This window comes from Macrobrachium nipponense, chromosome 28 (assembly GCF_015104395.2).
Source record: "Macrobrachium nipponense isolate FS-2020 chromosome 28, ASM1510439v2, whole genome shotgun sequence".
Taxonomy (NCBI): Eukaryota; Metazoa; Arthropoda; class Malacostraca; order Decapoda; family Palaemonidae; genus Macrobrachium; species Macrobrachium nipponense.
This window is the reverse complement of record NC_087217.1, coordinates 300,288-323,934: the sequence shown is the minus strand read 5'-3', so window position 1 is coordinate 323,934 and position 23,647 is coordinate 300,288. Positions and strand designations below refer to the sequence as shown.

Below are 23,647 nucleotides of genomic sequence, written 5' to 3'. Positions count from 1 at the left end.
AGGCCAAAACCTTCAAATCTAACCACCATTAAAACTAAAATATAAAAGTATTTATGCAAAAAATATATACAAGATAATTCGTCTGCTGGTCGTCTTCAAAAAATTACTTTGTGCACTTATACGTTAAAAACGCAAATATCTAAATTATCTAATATTTTCAATTAATAAAAGACATTTTATATAATATCCAAAGGAATTAGGTATATTAGTTTGTGTGAATACTGCTGGTAGTCTTCAAAAAATGACTGTAGTCTTATACGTTAAGAACGCAATAATATATCTAATACTTTCATTAATAAAAGACATTTATATAACATCTAGGTGAAATACAGCTATATTATGATAATGAAAAATGTACGATAATTCTAATCAAAATACGATAATTTGAAGAGGTTTGGTACGATAATTTGGTCTGATACATCTGGGAACCCTTTCATAAATTCATTCAGTCAGTGGCTCGGTTGGAGCCGCCGGCTGATGGCTTGTCGTGTATGGCTCCGATAAATATGATGAAAAATGTAAAAAAAAAAGAAACGAAATGCAAGACACAAAACGGGACAAGACAAGACATTCCAACAGAACAAACATATATATATATATATATATATATATATATATATATATATATATATATATATATATATATATATATAGGCCTATTCATCCATAACTCAAAAACTGAAACCAGGATCTGTAGGTCTCATTCCCTCATCTTTTGAGAGAGAGCGTGGCCTGCCTCTGCCTTCCCTAACAATAAGCTAAAAATGCAGACATACAACAAACAAACACACACACACACGCAGGTGTCGGTATCAAGACCATTTTCGTTTCTATCTCTGTAGCCATAAGGCTCATATAGATACGAATTCCAGGTTCCTCCTCCCCCTCGGCAACATTACATAACAGGAATTGCCTCGCCGAGGAGACCCTCCCGAAGGAGGATTACCTCGACGAGGCCACAGCAGGCGAGGAAGGATTAGTACCTCTCTCTCTGCTTTTAAGAAGATAATAATGATGACGATCGAAAAACGTCAATAATAATAATTCCTGAGAGAGAGAGAGAGTCCTCTCTCTGCCAGACCTCCTCCTCCTCCGCCACCTTGAGAGGGAGGTCCCCCACCACCGAGAGGGAGGACTCAAAGACAGAAGAGCAGAGATAGAGGGCGGAGACTCGCCCAGTCCCTCAGAGGAAGGGCGGAGGGAGAGAGGCGGGACCTCAGTGATGCCAGGCCGTTCACCGCTGGAGGAGGAGACCCACTGAAGGACAGTCGGAAGGGCGGACACGCCCAGGAGGAGGCCTCCCGAAGAGGACAAGATGACGACTGGATGAGGATGTGGGAGAGTAGAGAGAGAGACAGAAATATATATATATATATATATATATTATATCGAGCTACAATGTCCTTTAATATCTAATTCGCTCTACCTCGGAATTAATATATTTTCATATATGCTTAACTAAAGGGGATTTTTTTTTTCTCGATAATAGACTTGCCTGGACCCGGGCGCAAACCCATGGAGCCTTTCAATTAAAGGACATTGTAGCTCGATATATGTATATGAATCACGGAAATGTGATATGACGTTATATATATATATGTGTGTGTGTGTGTGTAGGCAAGAAATCCAGAGCTGACTGACTGACTAAGAAGCCTTTTCGTCATCACTTGAGTATGATTCCCTGCTCAAGGTCCATTTGGGGAGAGTCCCCTTAGGCCGGTGTTGCCCTATGCGGCGTCGCCGCTGCAGTGGAACCGTATGCGGCACCGCCGCATTGCCTGCATCCTGTCACACAAGAAGGGCGAAAGTCGATCAGTTTAGGTTGACTATCATGTTGTCCAAACTAAAATGTATTTGTGCATTAGAAGCAGAGGGCTTACTTACTGAAAGAGCCAACTCGTCTTTAACTCTGGGCTCACTCATTTAATGCTGATTCCATATGTGGCCACTTCTCGTTCCTTAGTATCTCGCCTATTTCAATCCATGCTTTCACTCTAGAGTTCATATCACAATATCCTTTATCACTCTTTTTCCAAAGTGCTGGCCTTGCATGAATGCATTCAGTGAATAAATCAGCGTCAAACATCTTAATAGATATAAATCCAAGTGGTTCAGGGGAGCGCCAGATGCGGCGTAGCCGTCTGGTGTGACCACGTGCATAGAACTGTGTTTTCCCACGACAATCAGCCGGATGCAGCGTTGCGGCTGATTGTTTGGTACTGCTGGTCTCTTTTAATCAAGTGTGCAGGTAGTAATTTAAGTGTGAGAGTTGTAATTTTACCATTAAACTGTTTTAACTTTTCAACTATTGGATCTTGTAATCAGCTCTTATTTTATGTTAACATATTATACTTTATTTTGTAGAAAAATCCCTGAAGATGTGGCGATGTTGTCACGAAACGTAGGATTAAAGTATAATGGGAATCCCTTCGTGTTCCTGCCTTTGATCTTCTTTATCGTCATATATATATATATATATATATATATATATATATATATATATATATATATATATAATATATATATTTATATATATATATATATATATATATATATATATATATAATGTATATATATACTCAAATAAAAGAGGAGCAGAAGCCGGAGTTTACAAGATACCGTGCAGCATTATGTAGGGGAGACGGTAGACCCATCTCGCAAAGATTGACAAAGCACAAACGATCAGTGCGATATGCACCAGAAGAGAGCTCGGGGATTTTCCTACATATTAGGGACAAAGGCCATATTGTAAACTGGAGTGGGGCAGAGCTGGTTTTCAAAGGTAACTGTTCGTACAAAAGGAAGATGCTGGAATCTGCTGCCATCAATAGAACCAACAATATGAACCTGTCAGGAGGACACTGGAAATCGGATGACATCGACGGGTTAATCCGTAGGCCTCCTCTCAATCAGGTGTTCCAGTCAATACGATCACCAGAAGTCTTCTGTAGTGTCTGTGAACGTGTTGCCAGTGAACAAATGATTGGTTAGAAGGGTGGTATCGGGCAATGCAGATGTCAGTTGGCCATATGCTTCCTACAATTGACAAATTCATAGATATTTGAAGAGTGGAACAAAATCATACATCAAATAAAGTCATATGAATAGATACTGGGCAGCATAGAGATGTAAAACAAAGTGAATACGTAAGAGTCAATAAGGCTGTATCAAAAATTGTTAGCGAATATTCCTCAAGAGACCGACTAGAATAGCTTTGTTCAATATCTTTCATTATTAGTCTGCAGAAGTAGAAATTTGGTTTCACAAACTGGTACTTTATAATGTCGATAAATAACGAATTTAAGCTGTCACAATTCTGGTTTTTTACATGATTTTGTTTAGGTATAATTTTATTTTATTTACATTTCATAACAAATTTACGGCGCTTAAATGTTACTGTCTTGTGCTCAAAAGTCGGCTCACGTATATATAAGCATAATTCCCTGTCAAGCAAGTTTTACGTTATAGATTGTTTTTATATTTTAAATTTCTGTTTAACAAACACAAATGCAAAAGGACATTTCAAATGCTCCTCTGTAAACAAACCTTTATGCAGCCAATAAACTCGAAAGTCCCAACAACACTTGCAGAGCCACTCACTCGTTTGCCCTGATCCACTGGTAGATTTCAGACGACTGAGATGAGAACCTCAATACCTGTGGAGCCTCGCAGGTGCCTGCAGGCTCTATTCGTATTACCGCCCACCTAAGTGTTACTCAATCAATGTTGTCCTTTCAGTGCTTCACATGCACGTCAAATTCCTTTGCGGCTCCTTTTTTGCGCCTCGTACGTGCATGAATCGTTAGTCCTCGGCATTTTGAAAGAATTCGATAGGCTAAGAGGGCATTGTGGCTATTGCACTGACGTACGAATCTTGTGGAAAAGTAGGTCTTGTATTTCCACTATGGTCCCGTGGAAGATGCATATAAGAGATTCTTACGTGGAAATGAAAGGATATTCAGACTTTCAGCTTTCATTCCAAAGTCATCTTCAGGGTACTAACCACTTTTAAGAAAACTACTTACACAAGAAAGCAATAAAGAAAATATGATAAAGCATCACTAGCTTCATCATCGATAAATATTGAATGCATTCCTTACAATCATGAGAAATTTATTCAAAGCACATCTGCGACTTCAAGGTTAACAAGCTGGCTGTCGAATGCTGGACATTCAAATGATTTTAAGGCAACCTCCTTTACTTTGCCCTAAACAGGTAAGAAACGACCTAACATATTCTGAGTGGCACTTGGCCAAGTCCTAATTTATTGCTGAGTGGCTAACGTATGAGAGGGTTGAATTTTAATGATTAGTGAGCGTTTCGTAATGGTTTTTTAGAGGAATATTATACGTACGGTAATAGTTTTGAGAATTGACACAACTTAAGGGGACCATAACCCAGAAAGTCTAATATAGGAATATCCTATTACAATGGAATTAGTTCACTCATCATTTTCATTATCATAACGGAAATTATAGTATATCTTTTTATGAACTTAAAAGATTAATTTCTTACACTATATAAGTAATTAATTTAAAAGGCAGAGAGAGAGAGAGGGAGAGAGAGAGAGAGAGAGAGAGAGAGAGAGAGAGAGAGAGAGAGAGAAAGCCCTATTGGTATTACCTCTTATTTCAATCATCACCAGCCGTTGCCAATCCACAGCAGGACAAAGACCTCAGACATGTTCTTCCACTCTCGTCTGTTTATGGTCTTTCTTTGCCTACAAATTTTCTCAGGTTGTCAATCCATCGTCTTCTCTTCCTTCCCCTGCTTCGTTTGCAATCTCTAGCGACCCATTCTGTTATTCTTTTCGTCCATCTATTATCCGAAATTCTCATTATATGTCCTGCCCACGCCCATTTCTTTTTCATACTTACTAGAATATCCTCTACTTTTGTTTGCTCTCGTATCCATGTTGCTCTTTTTTCTGTCTCTCAGTGTTATTCCCATCATTATTCTTTCCATAGCTCTTTGAGTTGTAACTAGCTCTATGTTGTAAGGCTTTAGTAAGGCTCCAAGTTTGTGCTGCATAAGTTAATACTGGTAGGACCATCTGATTAAAGACTTTTCTTTTTAGAGAAAGTGACATTTTACTTTCATAATCTCACTTTGTTTACCAAATGCTCTCCACCCCATACTTATCCTTGTTTTAATTTCGGTCTCATGTCCTGGGGAAACACGTAATGTCTGTCCTGAATACGTATATTCATTAACAATTTCTAGAGGTTCGTCCATAACCCTTATTTGTTGTCACTGCATTTGTATTGATTATTATCTTAGTTTTACTCATATTCATTTTCAGTCTTACATTTCTGCCTTCTCTATTCAAATCTTCTATCATTTTTTGCAGTTCCTCCCTTGATTCACTGAGTAGAACTATGTTATCAGCAAATCTTAAGTTGTTAAGGTATTCCCTATTAATGTTAATTCTTACATTTTCCCAATCTTAAATTCTTAAAACCTTCTAAGCACGTTGTGAATAATCTATACCACCTCTTATTTCAATAACACTATTGATATCACCTCTCATTTCAGTAACCCTATTGATATCACCTCTCATTTCATTAACCTTATAGATATCACCTCTCATTTCAGTATATTGGCTGCGAGTTATTTATACAAAGAGGATATCAAAATTTCATTTTTGTGTAATGGATCAGGGTTTTTGATACACAATGATTTCGTAAACAATGGGGCATGTGTGCTATAAATATTAGCTGCCCTAATGCTTATACGATTTTTACTTGACAAGCGGACCTAACAACTGAAATGTAAACAACTGTTATTATTATTATCATTTTGTTCTAAAGGGTCCACAATAATACAGTGTAAAAAGTCCGTGTATAATTTTGAAGACTTTACAGAAAGCTTTCGAACCCTTCCCTGGGTTCATCTTCAGTCCAAATGAACAATAAGTTACAACAAGTACAGAGGTAAATTTAAAAAAAACACAAGAGTCGTTGAAGATCGTTGACAACGGTCGTTAGCTCGTTAATGGGTCAGGTGAAGAAGAAAGAGGGTAGTTAACAACAACTAGGTGATACCCTCTCCCCTATCAATCCTTGTGGCTGCAATTCTGTTGGATCTTCGTACAGGTTGTTGCAACATTACATGAAGTCCTTCATCCAAGGGCGTAGATTGGGCACCGTAATCAGACTCCCCTGGGGCACCGGTTACCTGGACTGGAAGAGGCAAGGCAGAGGCAGCATCAGGAGAGGGAAAAACAGAGCCTGTCCTACAGTTAAAATCTTTTAAAACATACTAGTAATATAAAAATTAACAAATGCGATTTAAACTGTAGGACAGGCTCTGTTTTTCCCTCTCCTGATGCTGCCTCTGCCTTGCCTCTTCCAGTCCAGGTAACCGGTGCCCCAGGGGAATCTGATTACGGTGCCCAATCTACACCCTTGGATGAAGGACTTCATGTAATGTTGCAACAACCTGTACGAAGATCCAACAGAATTGCAGCCAGAAGGATTGATAGGGGAGAGGATATCACCTAGTTGTTGTTTACTACCCTCTTTCTTCTTCACCTGACCCATTAACGAGCTAACGACCGTTGTCAACGATCTTCAACGACTCTTGTGTTTTTTTAAATTTACCTCTGTACTTGTTGTAACTTATTGTTCATTTGGACTGAAGATGAACCCAGGGAAGGGTTCGAAAGCTTTCTGTAAAGTCTTCAAAATTATACACGGACTTTTTACACTGTATTATTGTGGACCCTTTAGAACATTATACATAGTCTCGTGATAGAGAGTTTTTCCCTATTATTATCATTATTATTATTGTTATTATTATTATTATTATTGTTATTATTATTATTATTATTATTATTATTATTATTGATTCTAACAATGGAGGAAGTCCTATCACTATTAATTCCTAGTTAATACATTATCAAATCATATTTGTTTAATACAATTTAAAGCATGCTCTCATTTCAATGTTATACAGACAATCAAAACCAAAAATGCACATTTATAGTAGTATATAGGACAGCTAGAGTAGCCAAAGAGGGTTGTGGATTTCCCGACCAAGTAATCACATTGCAATCTCAAATATATCTACAACAGATTTTTCATATACCTGAGGCCTCTCTTCTCTTAAGTCACCCGAATAGTAAGGCTCAAGGCTTAGGTGTTTTTTGTGAGTGAAACAGACTTGTCCTTCAGACTATGAAGAATTCCGTCTATTGGCAAGCAATCTCTCACTATGCATGGCAAATGGCCATAGATGGACATTTGACTGCAATCCGGGCCATGATCCATCGCCCAAAAAAGCCCGAATAATAAGGCTATAACCCTGGGCATGTTTTTAGGAATATATATATATATATATATATATATATATATATATATATTTATTTGTGTGTGTATGTGCATTACCAATAAGATGTCCAGATTTATATTCCCAGAGAAGACAAATGCTGTTTTCATTTTCCGTGAATCTCATCGAAGGGTCAGTCCAGCGAAGTGAACAATGTACGTGGAGGTTAGATGAAGCTATATGGTCGCAACTAAGATGGGACTGAGAACTGGAAGGTTAATTGTCTTTGGATATCAAAAGGTCAAAGGTGGTTTCCAGGATGTATGAAAAAACACAAACAATAAAGATGAAGAGTATTAATTCACCTCTTATATTTATATAAGACAGTGTACTTAGTATTACTGTTCTTATGGTGAAGTCAATATGTTAAGTCCCTGCACCATCAAATAATTCATCAAACCCCAAATTACAATAGTAAGATTGAAATAAAAACAAGTCATGATTCTCGTGTGAAAATGATGATTGAATTACAAGACCCAACCTCGCAATGGATCTGGATTGACGAAAGGACTCCTCACTGAGCAGGGACTATCCTGTTGACACAGTGGGTTTTCCTCCAGCCTGGCAGCATCTTGAAACTCGAGAGCAGAGGCGTCATTATAGTAGATCACAACGCCATGAGGAAAATACCCCTCAGACATCTGGAGTCGACTCATCACCTTAACGAGGAGTCTTCCCATCCCACACCGCCTGTACTTACCACCAATCCACAACCAGCCCACAGTACCGTGAGGGGTGGAGCCTACCTGCGCGATTGGTGTTGCTTCTTCTTCTGCAAAACTGATGTCATTTAAATCAATGACCTTCTCCTCCACCACATCTGGGTCTAAGTAAATTCCCAGCATTGGCAAGTTTTCCGCCAAGCTACAAGTAAGGTCTAGAGAGGCGTCCTTCCAGTATTTGTTACTTTCCAGCATTTTGTGGATGCCTGCTCTCCCAAGTCTCTGAACCTTCATGCCTGCTGGACACCTGTTTCAGAAAAAGCAAGACCACTCAGACTGTTTACAAAAATACAGAAAGATGAGAGATGAATGTTTCAGTGCTCAGAACCTAAATCTTATGAGGGCTCTTCTCTTTTGGCTCTGCGTTTTTTTATTGTTATAAAGACAGTGACTACTTCATAAAAACTTCTCAATCAGTTACTTCTGGATATCTTTACACCCGAATGATTCATTTATAAGATCTAGGTCGTCAAGCTAAACCTAAGACAATGAAAAGGAGTTTTAGCGTTTTGACAGAAAGATTTTTAAAAATCCAGAAAATAAATGACGAGAAGAAATACAGCTGTCTAAAGGTAGACAACCCCACAGCTGTCCAATCAAGTCAAGGCAGAGGCGTTTGACAGCAACCCTGAAGCAGAAAGGGAGGTAGGGTAAAAGGTTAAATAGCAGCAGAGGTGTTGGACAATAACCATAAAGAAGAGAAGCAGATAGGGAGGTAAGGTAAAAGGCTAGATAGTGGGTGCAGCCAAGGGGCCAAGGAAACATTTCTAACTCCCTCTATGGGGACATTATGAAACTTACTTTGATTCTATTCTTTCTTCTTGGAAGCGAAAGGGGTGCTCTTCATAAACTTGTATCTGTGTAATTTCTGTCCAATTTTAAATCAGAATCCTTTTCTCAAGTTCTTGATCACTGATTTGCTTCTTTTCTAAGGGTTTTCATTTTATCTTATTTCTCATCATCTACTTATCTCACTAACTGTTCGTTCCCACTTATCAGATGAAATTGTCACCACATCTTTCAAGCTCCCAGTTTACATTCGTCTTTCTGTTGCTTCCTCGTTTGCAATAAGTTACATTTTTCCTCATCACCTCCTGGTACAAAAACCAGTATATGTGTAATCTCACTTATGCATTGTCTCCATTATCTTGTAAATGTCAGTAGCGAGAACTGAACAGACTTCATATACATATACAATAGGCACGGGATATATATGATAAGTGGAAATCAGGTCGATAAAGAGTGACGTGAACAAGATTGGAATGCGAAACAAGTACAGTGTCAATTGTTTAGAAAGCTTACAAACATTGAAACAGACGAGACAAGCTTACGCATTATGATATCTCCGGTCGCATTGGTGAGATCGCTAGCACGCAAATGACCTGGATTAAGTTGAAGTATATGATCGTGACATCAGAAAAATGCAGTTGCATGAATACATCAGTGCGTGTGCTAAATAGGAGACGTATGTGTACATGAGACACGGGAAAATGAACGCTAATCGGAATCAAGAATAGACTAGCGTGCGTACTTTCGTACGTCCATTAGCATGTGTGAGTACATACATGCGTCTGTTATAGCAAATGAATGAGATATAATCTCAAGTTTGGGAATTTTTGGAATCATTAGACAAGAACTTTTAGTGACCACGAACTACGGAAGGAGGCGCTTGGAGATCTATCAGATAAGGTAAGTTGAAACTTTGAACAGTGACATTTATTTCATAGGTTCTGAAAGGGGAAGTGTGGTGTGACACTTGACATTCATTATTGATGAACTCTAATATCATCATTTTTGATCACTATCTAAAATGAATTCTCTAGACAAGAGTTTGAGAAAGACTGATGGGGGTTATTTGACAGTGAGAATAAATGGTGATAGTGCTATTCAATATGATTATGCCTAACAGTAATGGCATCTCATGGTTTAGGATTGTAGATTAATTTTATTTCATTTTCATGTTAGTTTTTTTTTTAAGGGAAATTAAGACTCTATTGTTCGTATCTCAAGAGTTTGAATTAGCCTAAGAATTAATGATTGATTTCGGCTACGCAGAGAGGGAAGGCGATGGGAACATCGAGGGTAGGTCACTTTTCCAAGTTAGGAATTCTCTCCTTTTAGTTAAACAGGGTCATTTTGACCACGTAACACATATTGCACAGTTTATTCTGTCTCACTTATCAGTAACGGCAAATGAAGGAATTTTAGGGAGTAATAGTGGGCTACAATAATACAAGTTTTTAGGAACAATGGCACTAAAAGTTCCTTGCAAGATTTCTTCACCCCGGGGTCCGGTAATTTCATCGCAGTAATTACATCGTGGTAATTTCATCGTGGAAATTTCATCGCATGGTAATTACATCTCATACATTTTCACCGCATTGTAATTACATCGTAATAGATCATATTGACAGTGATTTCATCGTAAGGTTTCTTCCACCGCAAAAAAATAAATAAACAATAATATATAATTCACTTGTTTTTTTCTGTAAAACGTCCAAGTATTACTGTTAAGAGTTGATGAGATCAAAGTATCTAACTAACTAGCAAATGGCCTAACTATTAGCAAATGGCCTGCTTGTTCACTTTTCCCAAGCAGTACGTAAAAAGGAATATACGAAATGCTAGAAATACCGCAGCACAAATTCCTGCAAATCCAGAATGTTTACTGCAGTTAAGCCTTCCTCCGCAATATAGGATAACACATTCAAATCAGCCATTCCTTCTGTTCGACAGTGATGATGGATCAGACCGGATTATTTTATTTTCGACTCTGAGAAATCTTCAGGTATTATTGGTATGCAGATGGGACTTTCAAAACAGTACCGCCTCATTTAAACAAATATACACAATACATGGTACCATGAAAGGTGATGTTTTGCCTCTTGTTTTCGTTTTAATGAGCAACAAAACTGAAGATAGTTACAATAAGCTTTTGTCAGAGTTAAAAGTTTTAGAGCCAACCTTATCATCGAGCATAATTATGACTGATTTTGAACGTGCAGCGATTAATGCTTTTAGAGAATTTTTTCCTTATTCAGATAAAAAACGTTGCTTTTTTTCCACTTCTCACAATGTTTATTTCGATCCATTCAATCAAATGGTCTGCAACAGGTGTATGAAAGTGATGCCGAATTCGCATTAAAATAAATGCGTATGACTGCAGCCAATTACAAAGAAAGAGAGAGAGATGAGCAGGACTTGATTGTTTCAAAGAGATTAAAATGGTAGTTAAATAGACACTCATTTACCTAAGTGTCCCCTAAGAAAAGATTTGCTTATCTCAAATGACTGGAAAATATTTAGAGCTCTAGTGATAAATTCCTGGATAGTTCTGAAGATGTTTTTGATCATTCTAGAATGAGTACCTATCAATTCAAAATAAAAAAAAACCTTTATAACTCTGAATACCTACCTATTCTTATTCTAAAAACATCCTTAACAAATCCCCTCTAAAAGAGCACTTCTGAGTGTATTCATATACTCGAGATACCATTGTTAACAATACCTAATTTCTTTAAAGCAATATTTAGAATTTCAGTTTACTTAGATTCAATTATCTACGATATAATTTTCAGCAAGAATCAAATGATACTGAAGTGATATATATGCAATTATAGTAATGACTTTTCTATTTACCAAGAAGACCATTGTCAGTACTTCTTCCAAACCCCACTTAATTAAGCACCAATTTGAATTTCTCAGTTTACTTATGAAACCATTTATCAATTAAATCTATTTGTTAGCAATACTAAACTGCCCTCCAAGTAAGACATCAGTTTGTGGCCTTCACGTGCCAACAGTCTTGAAATATGCAGAGATGCCATGATAATAAAGCTTTTCATAAGATAACATTCCAGTACTACTTACAGTACATATGGCCTTTTCATCAACTTATGTTTAACGTCAAACAAGAGGTATTACTCTCATGGCAAGCATTGTACAAAATTCACAGTTTCGCTTAACTGTTTGAAAATTACCAGTTGACATCTGTTATCAAGATTGAGATCAAACTTACCAAACTAAACACTGAAATATCTTTACTTAGAGTGTACACACGTAAATGCTTCCGACTGTGATCTCTCTCTCTCTCTCTCCTCTCTCTCTCTCTCTCTATCTTCTCTCTCTCTCTCTCTCTCTCTCTCTAAAAAAAAAAAAAAAAAAAAAAAAAACTTTCTACAACCCAAGTCTTAAAGTAAAAGGTCCTACCAATGCTTACATTAACATTATTACAGTACGTATTATTATTATTCAGAATATGAACTCTATTCATAATGAACAAGCCTACAGGCGCCATTGACTTGTAATTCAACCTTTCAAAGAATATTTTAATGACAAGGGCCTAGAAACTACTACAAAATTCATTCTGATGGAACTCTTCTATAAATCGCTATCTGAAACAAACTAGATTTTGTGGCTGCAAGGAACACACGAGAAGCTTAATTAAAAGTCCTTCCTGTGAAGGAGGTTAGTTGTATCTACCAACAAGACTCTCCGTGAAAAACTATCAGGAATCATCTGTATTTAAGCTGAAAATATGACCTGTTCTATTCTACCGAATCATTAAAACCATACCCTCTAATGATTAATATTATTTTGCTACGATTTTACATGGACTTCAAGAAAATGAAAATTAAGATTATCTTCTTAGCCAGGTAAGTAATGCAATAAACAATGACTGACTGGCGTCTTCAAATCAAAACTAAGAAATTTAAATAGAAAAAAAAAAATTCTTTAAAGATACGTAACTTTTCGATATAAATTATGAATCCTGAAACGGAGTACCTGATAGCTATAAAACTAATGAGAACTGTGGGTAAAAATTATGAATCTCGAAAAGAACTAAGCTACTTAATGGCTAATAGCACTGCTAATAAGTTCAAGTGACATTTATGTATCTTGAAGCATAGCTATATTAATAAACTCTTTAAGATATCTACGTAGAAGAAATGTATTTATCCAGGAATAATTGAGGTTTATAAAGCTTATCTTAAACTGTTATGAATCTTACGAAAAAAAAGAAGCACGTATCCTGAAACATACCAGATAGCTAATATTGAATAAGGAATTTAAACTACCTATATCAAACTGATATCAAAATACTAAATTCGAGTAAAGACGGAACTCTGTATCTTGCATCATACTTAACTACTTGATAGCTGATTTAAATTGATTAGTTTACATTGAAACCTAAGCATCCTAATAGGTAAATAGTGAGTTGTCATAATCTTTATATTATTCCTTTTCCAGCCACAGTAACTGGTCTCTGGTGTTTTTTTTTTTAAATTCCATCTGGTAGTAGACCGTCGTCTTTTGCCTTGTTGTTGTTGTTGTTGTTGTTGTTGATGATGATTAAGCTGGCGGTATGCCAGCAAGGGCTCTTGTTCCTAGAGCAGCCTGTAAACTCCTTTAGAATCCCTCCGGACTTTTTTTTTTTTTTAGTTTTCTTTCACTTCCCTCAGAAGGTACTTTAGCTATAAACCTGGAAGAAAGAAAATCATTAGATTGAGCATACCTTGAAATGATAAATAGTCTAAGCATAGTTTAAACCTTCCCCTAATGAGTGGATGAAGATATAATCACCTACGCACCCCTTGACACTACAAAGAGTGAAGTATGAAATGTACGAGTATATAAGTGACACTGAATAAAATGGGGAGAAAATCATGAAATATTTTGTAAAATGGAGACACTTTATTTCAGGTAACTAATAACAAATATACGTTATATCCTTAAAAAAGGTCAGTCTGGAATGTCATTTGTAAAGGGTTCAGAACAATGCTACAGATTCAGTTAATTCTAATTCCTTTTACGACACAACCTTCTGCGCAAATGGGATAACCAGTGAGTCAAAAAGAGTTATTAATACCACCCGAGACTACTAAAATATCGGACCTTACATTTTTTTATTCTGGGCATCTGAGAAAACCAACATTTGCCTGAAATAATCAAAGTTAAAGGAGTAACTAATTCCGTGAATGCTTTGGAGGATGCAATATTTATATCAGTGTGCATTATCATGCAATCTCTAATCTTTATAATGAGAACATTACCCTCTATTTCACTGAAAACTAGATCAGTGAAAAAAAAAAACTACTACCGTTTGTATTGTCGCTATTTTCTGATACATTGTATACATAGGCCACGTGTTTCAGCATTGATTTGGAGAAAGAAAGAGAATGGTAACGAAAGCAATTCGTTACCATTCACGAGTGATGGCCAAAGGATGTTATTTTTTTGAGGAAAAAACGTGACTTCAAGCTGCTTTGTAGTGGATATGACGTGATCAATCAGTTGAAAAACCCAGACACCTACGAACGAAAAATCCTGTATTAGTAAGGAGTCAGTTCAATTTAACCTTAACCCTAACAGAAGGATGAGACCTAGACTAAGTGTGGCAGTGTGTGGAGGCTAAAAATCTCGACACACGAAGCAGCAGGAAGTCTACGCTGTGAACGGACAGACTTTGACACAAACTCCTCCTGTCACTTCTGGAATACTCAAGAACACCACTCTGCCTGGAACTGTATCGTCTAGTTATAGTTGACTATTCCCGACCCCCTTGAAGAACTTGGCTCTGTTTTACACCTGACAAGAGTCTGTTATCTATCCAGGCGTGTAGTCTTTGGCGGAACAGTCAAGTTGGCTATCTAGATGTACAGCGCATTATGAGCACAGAATCAAGTCAAAAAAAGAACTACGTATAGAAGGGGCTATCATTTAGACGAAAATCCAGTATAAAAGGAAGAATTATATATATAGGAAGGGGGGGGGTTGATATTTACATGAAAATCTGGTATAAAAGGAAGAACTATACACAGAAAGGGGTGTCATTTAAACGAAAGTCCGGTAGAAAAGAAAGAATTATATATAGAAGGGGTGTCATTTACACGAAAATCAGGTAAAAAAAGGAAGAACTATATACAGAATGGGGTGTCATTTACTCGAAAACATCACTGAACTTCGCTAACAGCTATGTAATAAGGGGGCTAGATTGTAGGTTGCACAGCAGCAGTATTAAAGGTGAATTCATATCATATATGTATAACCTTCTAGCCAATATGATACATATCGAGGAAGCACAGAAATATTGTGATGTATTAACAGCGAGATGTTGAGTCTCTTTTAGTAACTATGGTCTCTACCACCTCTGTTTTTTGTTCATCAAGCAACAATGCCAGAGCCGACGCTTTCATGAGGAACAACAACAGTTAATTAGCTCAAGAAACAGCTCTGTTTTTGTTATGTAAAACATTACATAGAACGGCTATTTTAATCGACAGGTTTGTAAACAAATCAGAGGCGTAGGATGAACCTCTTTTTACCTTGGGATTCAAATTGATGTTTCGATACATCCATCAGGCGATCCTATACAGCCCCGTTCATTTTCACAAAAAGCAATAGGAACTCTTTTACATTTACGTGTAAAATAAAAGCCTCAGATTACGTTTAGAATAGTTAAAAAAAAAAAAAAGAAGGCCACGCATCTGACATATGAGTACTTACAAGCAAGAGTCTCTTTCAACTAGAACTAAGCTTACATAATTCAAATATCTTGTGTTTTACAACTCTCACATATTACTCTTTAGTTCTTCTGAATTGATTTTTTTAGTTTTAATAATTTCGCAAATCTAAACTTTCAAGAGTATAATTAATCTACTGACTTCGTGGTCTTATTCAGTGCACAATACGAAACCAAGTTCTAAATAACGCGCTTTAGCAAAGCGGTTCTCAAAGACTGACTGGCGACAAAATCTGTTCCAGACGAATGTCGTACTCACACTGATTACCACAAAATTTTAGAATACAAACAAATTTCGCTTCCCTGAGTATGACTACGCGTTCTCTGTTAAGCGATTGGGTTTACTTCTTTATCAAGTGCTGTATCTGACCTTAACTTAAAAAGATTTGAACATTTCAGAGAACTGTTTTGTTACGAGCGGTGATCACGATTGTTTAAAACCGTTACGTTTTTTCTGCATTTTTTTTCTTCGGAAACTCAATGCCTTGACAGAGGTATCGAATTGCCTTCATGAATTTATTGAAATAAACAAACTGAATCGAAGTGTCCTTAGCCATTGCAGAGAAATGTCTGTAAAATTGATTATACCTATTAATTACTTATGAGAAAACTGGTTGGTTATAGAAAATAATCAGTGAGACGTTTCCAACAATGTCATTCCCTAAGTTATGTACATATGGGGCAATGATAATCACAAGTCGATGTTGCATAATCACTTCAGCACTGGTTACAAAAAGGTTCGAAATAAATTTTTAGCCCATTGTACGTAACAGCAACATGGACCCCTCAAGTCCTCCTTCCCCCCTCCCCCTGGAAAAAATATGCTATTGCATTCTCTCTCTCACATTGAGTCATTAGCCCCATTAGTCAAAAAGAGCAGCACCACTGAAATGTTGGCACCGTATATTATATTTTATATTCAGGGAACCTGCGAGAACCAACATTTGGCTGAAATATCAAAAATTAAATAAGGACTAAATATTTTCATGAAAGCTTGAAATGATTCATGCAACATGTGTGCATTATCATGCAATCTCCATGCTCTATGATACTTACTACTCTCCATTTTACTAAGAACTAGATTAGTGGAAAAAACTAAATAGTTTATTTTATCTCTATTTTCTGATACACTGCACGCTTCTTTACCATTGTTTGTTTGTATGTATGATGTTTTTACGTTGCATGGAACCAGTGGTTATTCAGCAACGGGACCAACGGGTTCACGTGACTTCCGAACCACGACGAGAGTGATTTCTTTATCACTGATTGGATTGAAAGCAGGGAAAAAGTGTTACATTTCCTTACCTTTCAAGAATAACTGGCCAAAGGTTGACATCTCCGTAGCAGCAAAATCTTAAGACTTCGGACGTGATAACTCTTCATAACACCCAGTGACCTAAGAAACCTCGGTTTTGTTATTAGTTCCGTGTTCACTGAATTTAAGCCTAACCCTGACAAACGGATCAGACCTCGTGTAATATTTGGAGGCTAAAATCTCGACAAACGAAGCAAAGCAGCAAGTCTATTTAGCGAATGAACAGACCTAGTAGACACAAGCACTTGACCTAATCATAGCTGTCCTGACTTTCTTCGGAACTAACTATTTATTTATTTTATTATTATTATATATATATATATATATATAATATATATATATATATATATATATATATGAGAAGCCATGAGTAAGGTATCATGTAACCTATGGTGACAGCCTTGGATGAACAGTCAAGCTTGCTGGGTGTACAGTGCTGTACATATCCTGAGCACATATAGCACAGGACCAAGTTAAAAGGATGAATTAACTCTGCAAGAAGTGTCATTTAAAAACATAACTTGAATACCAGTTGTGTGATAAGGGCTTAGGCAAAAGTAAATCGATACCTTTTAGTCATTAAGATGGATGATGGAGAGCAGGTAGTGGTGGTGAAATAAATCTTAATAACAAGATGCTCAAAATTTTATAGTAATTAACTGAGGTCTCTACCTCTGGTTTATCAGGCAAAGAATATCAGCAAAAATGGTACCTTCACGAGGAGGAAACTAGTTTTAGTTCTATTTTGTGGACATTACTACCTATTATTAATTAACTGACAGGTTTTGTGAACAAATCAAAGGCATAGGATTAGTGTCCTTATGAAATGCATTCAGTACTACAAAACTAATTTGCAACGAGAAAAAATTAATCAAAGCTTGAAAGGGATGGTGATCATAAGAATACTACTGACCCTGTAATTGCATACAATTTAAAAAGACACCTCTCGTTTTAGGTTTAGACTTCAGTACTGTGTAAATTTCATTAACCTGCCCACACCCCGACCTCAAGGTTTTTTTTTATATGGTAACAATTATATAGGAACTAAGTATAAAGCCTTCATAATTTATATATGAACTATAAAACCTATATACATTTATATACGAACTTTATATAAAACCTTCATGTATTTATATAGGAACTATATATAAAACCTTCCTACACTTATATAGGAACTATATATAAAACCTTCATACACTTATATAGAAACTATATATAAAACCTTCATGCACTTATATAGGAACTCTATATAAAACCTTCATACAATTCTATAGGAACTAATATAAAACCTGCAAACATTTATATAGGAACTGATATAAAACCTTCATACATTTATTTAGGAACTGATAAAACCTCCATACATTTATATTGGAACTATTTATACATCCTTTAGCGTTTCCTACTAAATTTGAATACGTTAATATTTGCTTGCGTAATTATCGACAGATTCAGGGACCTATTTTTTTTTCGAAGATTCTCTAACCAGATAAACTTACCGAATTCAATCGTCGACTCCTGCCCGCCTCCCTATCGTGTTTACATATTTTCAATTTCAATACATCCATCAAGACGATCTGATACAGACAGCTGCGTTCGTTTCCACACAAACAATTGAAACAAACTTATTTCTTTAAATATTTACGTGTATCTTTATCAAAATTGTATCGCCTACGTTTGATTCATAGGCACGTATCTGACATTTACAAAAATCTCTTACGATTAGAACTAAGTTTACATCATTCAAATGCTTTGTATGTTTCACAACTCTCATAAATTACTCTTTAGTTTTGAATTGTTTTTAAGTCTCAATCTCGGAAATCTAAATTTTCAAGGGTAAAATTAATTGATTGACTTCGAGATGCTAATTTACCGCACAAAACAAAAACAAGTACCATAAATAAGACGCTTAGCAAAGCGGTTCTCAGTGACTGACTGACGAGACATGATTGTTCCAAAGACGAATGTCGTACTTAACCGATTATCTTGGAAAGATAAATTTGCAATAATAGACAATGTAGCAAATTTCGCTTTACTGAGTAACAGGTACGTTCCCTGTTGAGGAATTAGGTTTACTTATTTATCGAGTGCTGTATCTGGACTTAAATATTTGTCTTGAAAATTAAGAGAGAAGAGTTTTGTTACAAGCGGTGACCTCAATTGTTTAAAACTGTGACGTTTGCTTGTGTTTTGTTTGGCAACTTAATAACTTGACCGAGCTGTCAAAAGACAGGAGTTGTATCGAATCGGCCTTATGGATGTATTGAAACGAATTGAATCGAAATACCTTCAGCCCTTAAAGCGAAATGCCTGTGAAAAAAAAATATCTAAATGAATCACTCGTTAGGAAAAGGGGTTCGATACAAATAATTGTAGAGGATTTCGACTATATCATTCCTTATGTTATATAGTACCAATGGGCTAATGAAAATCACCAATTGTTATATTGCTGTGAAGACCCGAGCTTTTATTCATAATCACCTAAGCACTGGTTGTCAAAACTCACCTGGTTACATCTATCAGTTGTTTGTTTGTTTGAATAACCAGTGGTTATTCAACAATGGGACCAACGGCTTTACGTGGCTTCCGAACCACGTCGAGTGAACTTCTGTCACCAGAAATACACATACATCTATCTGTTGTCGTGTCACAGACCTGGAAAAATGTCTCAATAGCATTCAGTAATTCCACTGCAATTGAGAGTGATTATTGTTACAAATTTCTGATGTACTGAGAACTACCTTGAATGTTTAATAATAATTCGTATTCTGTACAAATTGGCCAATTATAAGAGAGTGGTGGGTACCGAGTCATTTCCTTCATGCAAGCCCTTATGGAGATATTTCTAACATCCAGCGTCTAGATGTTGCAGAGTTTATTTCATTAGTTAATGCAATTACATATAACAGGACTACAATATTTTATGGTATTTCCTGAGCTGTGAAATGGAAATCGGGAAGAAAAAAAAAAGTGTTACTAAAGGCCATTAACCTCTAAGAAGAATCCCAGGCTAAGACTGTCTGAGAAATGTACGAATATAAGATCGCGTACTAGACTGGGTATCTGAAAAAATTTAAGGTATTTAAAAACACTTCCCGTTCTCTTTGACCGTCGTTGGCAAATCATACCCGAGCAAAATTTGTTATTCGTGACACAAAGAAATATGAATGAGTTCTTCCTGCTGAAAGAAATCCGAGGAGGTAGGTGTGTGTGTGTGTGTGTGTGTGTGTGTGTGTGTGTGTGTGTGTGTGTGTGTGTGTGTGTACTCAGTCCAGTCCCTTTTTCATTTTTTTATTTCTTAAATTAATAAAACAAATATGTTGCCATTATATTCATAACTCATGAGGAGTTAGTTCCACAAGAGATCAGTAACGTAAATATAACTAAATAGCTACAGAAAAAAATATACAAATGACGTATTTTTTTAATTTCTTGAATTTATAAATCAAATATGTCGCCATTATTTTCATAACTCATGAGGAGTTAGTTCCAAAAGAGATCAGTAACTTAATTGTTTATTTGTTTGTATGGTGTTTTTACGTTGCATGGAACCAGTGGTTATTCAGCAACGGGACCAACGGCATTAAGTGACTTCTGAACCACGTCGAGAGTGAATTTCTATCACCAGAAAATCGGTAACTTAAATATAACTAAATAGCTATAGAAATAAAATATACTAATGGCGTATCATAGTTATAGATGCAAGTCGGTTTAATACGATTGTAGTAACTTTGTCGCCAGAAACATATTTCCTTTGGTATCACAGTAAAATCAAAATTAAGTTGTAACCAGGCCAAGAGAGGTAAGAACACACCACTTTCGGGTAACAACTGAAGAATTAACATATTTTAATATCCTACGTCACCGAAAATATTATAGCACAACTCACCAGCTATGGATGGCGCTTTAAGATATGATGATGACCAGCTACGTACAATAAGCACAATAATCATCAGTTTTACCTTTAATACAAACAACTATCAATTTTCCTAAAAGATTACTTTACTTACATACAGCCAACATGAGCAACAGGCTTCATTTATACCCATCAACAGCAAAATTCCACATTATCTTCTAAAAATGTTTAATTGCAATAAGCAGAAAATATATAACCCACTGCTCGTAACCAAAACCAATCAATAAAAGCTTAAATGCCACCAACATTCGTTGTGTTGCCTACTTAATATTGCTATAAGACACAAAGTTCTTTCTTAATGTCGGTTACCACTGGAACTTAAAAAAAAAAAAAAAAAAAAAAAAAAAAAAAAAAAAAACATAAAATAGATCGATTAAATCACATCATCACAGACGAAGGATTATTTGTTCAATTGACCATCGATCGCTAAGGCCTCATTGCAAGGGCGCAGTGACCGATTTTAGTTATCTATAAACATAAAACCTAAAGGATACCATTGGGCCATGAGTACTTAAGTACCCAGCGTAGTTTGTTTTAACATTCCATTTACATTGAAGTTATGGAATATATTCTGTAGTACCTACGAGCTAATCACAATAGTTTAACGCTCAAAACATTGAAGTAATCAAGTTAGGACTCCTTACCCAACTTGCTAATAGCTCATGGCTGGTCAACAAATTCTAAAAACGAAAGATTGGCCTCAAGTAATGACGTAACATCAATAGTAGTTACTAAAGGCAATACTTAACCGACTACTTACGTTAAGCCCGGTAAGTAAATAGACATGTATAAGAATCTGATTTACTTGAATGTGATCCATTCAAGAACTATCTATAAGGTCATTATTATTATTTGCCAGTATCCGGCTGGATGTTAATCTGAACAAAATAAACAAAAGACAAGACTCATCCTGCTCGAAGGTTATAAATGCCTTCCAGTGGCTGTAATTATTATAATTCTTTATTGACAAAACATGACACATGTTGTACTACTATATTTACATTTAGTTTGCACAAAACAGTGGTTTTTAATCTATAACAATAACTTACTATTTCACCAATACATTACAAAATATTTTGTCCATAAAAAGGAAAATATTCTCATTCATAACATCTAAACATCACAACCAGCCCCTCAAACACCAACACCAAAACAAAGAATAACCCTTATTTTATTTATCTATTTTTTTTCTTAGGCTCAGTCATTTATTCAGCATAAATCTTTCACACTTCAAATATATACTGACACAGGTCAATTAAGTTGTTCTCCTCTCCAAACAGTGCGTCAATGTTCGTATAATTTAGATTTCTAAATTTCTGCCTTTTAGATCTTGACCTTAGACATTCAATTAAAACTTTTGGACATTCAATTAAAACATGTGCTTCTTCACTCTGCACTGTCTGTCTGTGAATCACAATGACAAACTCGCAACTGCCGAAATCTGGTGATATAACCAGAAAATAAAAACGAGCTGCTGTAAGCACTCGATGTTTCGTCGAGTGCGGCAGAAAACAGAATGACGTGATTAGCTAAGTTGTTCCTAGTATTGCCAGCGAAATTTGAACTTAATGCTGCTGTCAAGTAGAAACTCTTGGCTATATATGTAATTACTGGGTAAGTTACATGTACAAAAACTATTTAATAGGCGTTGTTTTGGGCTATTGTATCCTTTTCCCAACATGAAAGAGTAATTTATGCACAAAATAAAGATAATTTGTTTGTAACATCCATTTTTGTCTACCTGGGGGGGGTCATGGGGACCCATGAAGAGTTCAAACCCAAACAATTGATGGTTATCTGGCAATTGGACTGAAAGCGGGAAGGTCAAGAATCCATCATTTCTATAATGATGCCTCCAAACAAGAGACTACGAGTAATATATCTCGTACTTCTGAATAGTATTTAACTCAACGACGATTCATGGCAAACTTGACTAAACCAAGTTCAATAATCATTCAACCAAGTTAAAAATCCTTAGAAATTTACAAAGGAGGCTGTCTATTTTGAGGTGTAATTCTACTAAAACTCTTAGTTGATTTTTCGTCTTTAATTAAAGATGCCAAAATAAAAATCCAATTTGACTGACCATTTTAGTATTATAAATAAGAAATATTACAAGTCTAACGGGTGGAGAAAACGCAGCACACTGCTTGACAATAGACTAGAGAGCAAACAAGAAGGCATTGCTGCAGAATTCAAGTTCTTCCAGATGGAAGGTAAAACAAAAGCTCCTTACTTTCTGTACAAAAATTTCAACGCAGAGCTAGAGGAAGCTCTACTGACAGGTATGGGCAATATGTGATCTGCATTTGTCATTTCTGCTATCATACTATGCCAAGCCATTTATATGATCTCTCCAAGACATTCAACTCATAATTACGAAATCAAAAACATTAACTAAACTAAGAGATATAATTCAAACATATCGTATACTACAGGATAGTCGCAAAGAGTTTCATAAGAAAATGTTCCTACACTTTCATTAATTACTTTCTTCCTCGGTCATGGAAAAAGGCCAAAATCTATATTGATGGGAGAAGGAGATAAACAGCTACGTACAGTGACAGAAAGTGGCTGTTGGAGTCTCCGCCAGCTACGAATGCATTAGAACGGCCAGGGAAGGCTCTAGAAATCAGGTTATGCAATGGAATAGGTAGAGAGCCTGTAATATACTCTCTCAACCTGTTTGAAGTTGACAACATTCAAATAACTGAATTTTGCAATGGAAGTCAGCAGAAAACTAAACATATTTGTTCAAAAGAGGTGTAGTTCTAAAACAGATTATTTGCTTAATGCTACTGGTCAAGTTAATGGGGATTTAATCATGGTAGAATATAACATGGCAT

The 23,647-nt window shown here is 36.1% G+C and overlaps 1 long non-coding RNA gene across 2 annotated transcripts; it reads right to left on the bottom strand.

Annotated features, from left to right (window-relative positions):
- Positions 1–7,945: 7,945 nt before the first annotated feature.
- Positions 7,946–19,537, bottom strand: LOC135201245 (uncharacterized). 2 transcript variants are annotated; one of them, XR_010311464.1, is made up of 4 exons: positions 19,392–19,537; positions 18,385–19,195; positions 16,879–16,969; positions 14,255–14,362 (listed from the first exon to the last, which is right to left on the bottom strand). It is a non-coding gene; the product is annotated as an uncharacterized LOC135201245 (long non-coding RNA). The 2 variants fall into 2 exon arrangements; XR_010311465.1 differs by lacking the exons at positions 14,255–14,362; positions 16,879–16,969 and adding an exon at positions 7,946–8,298.
- Positions 19,538–23,647: the final 4,110 nt, after the last annotated feature.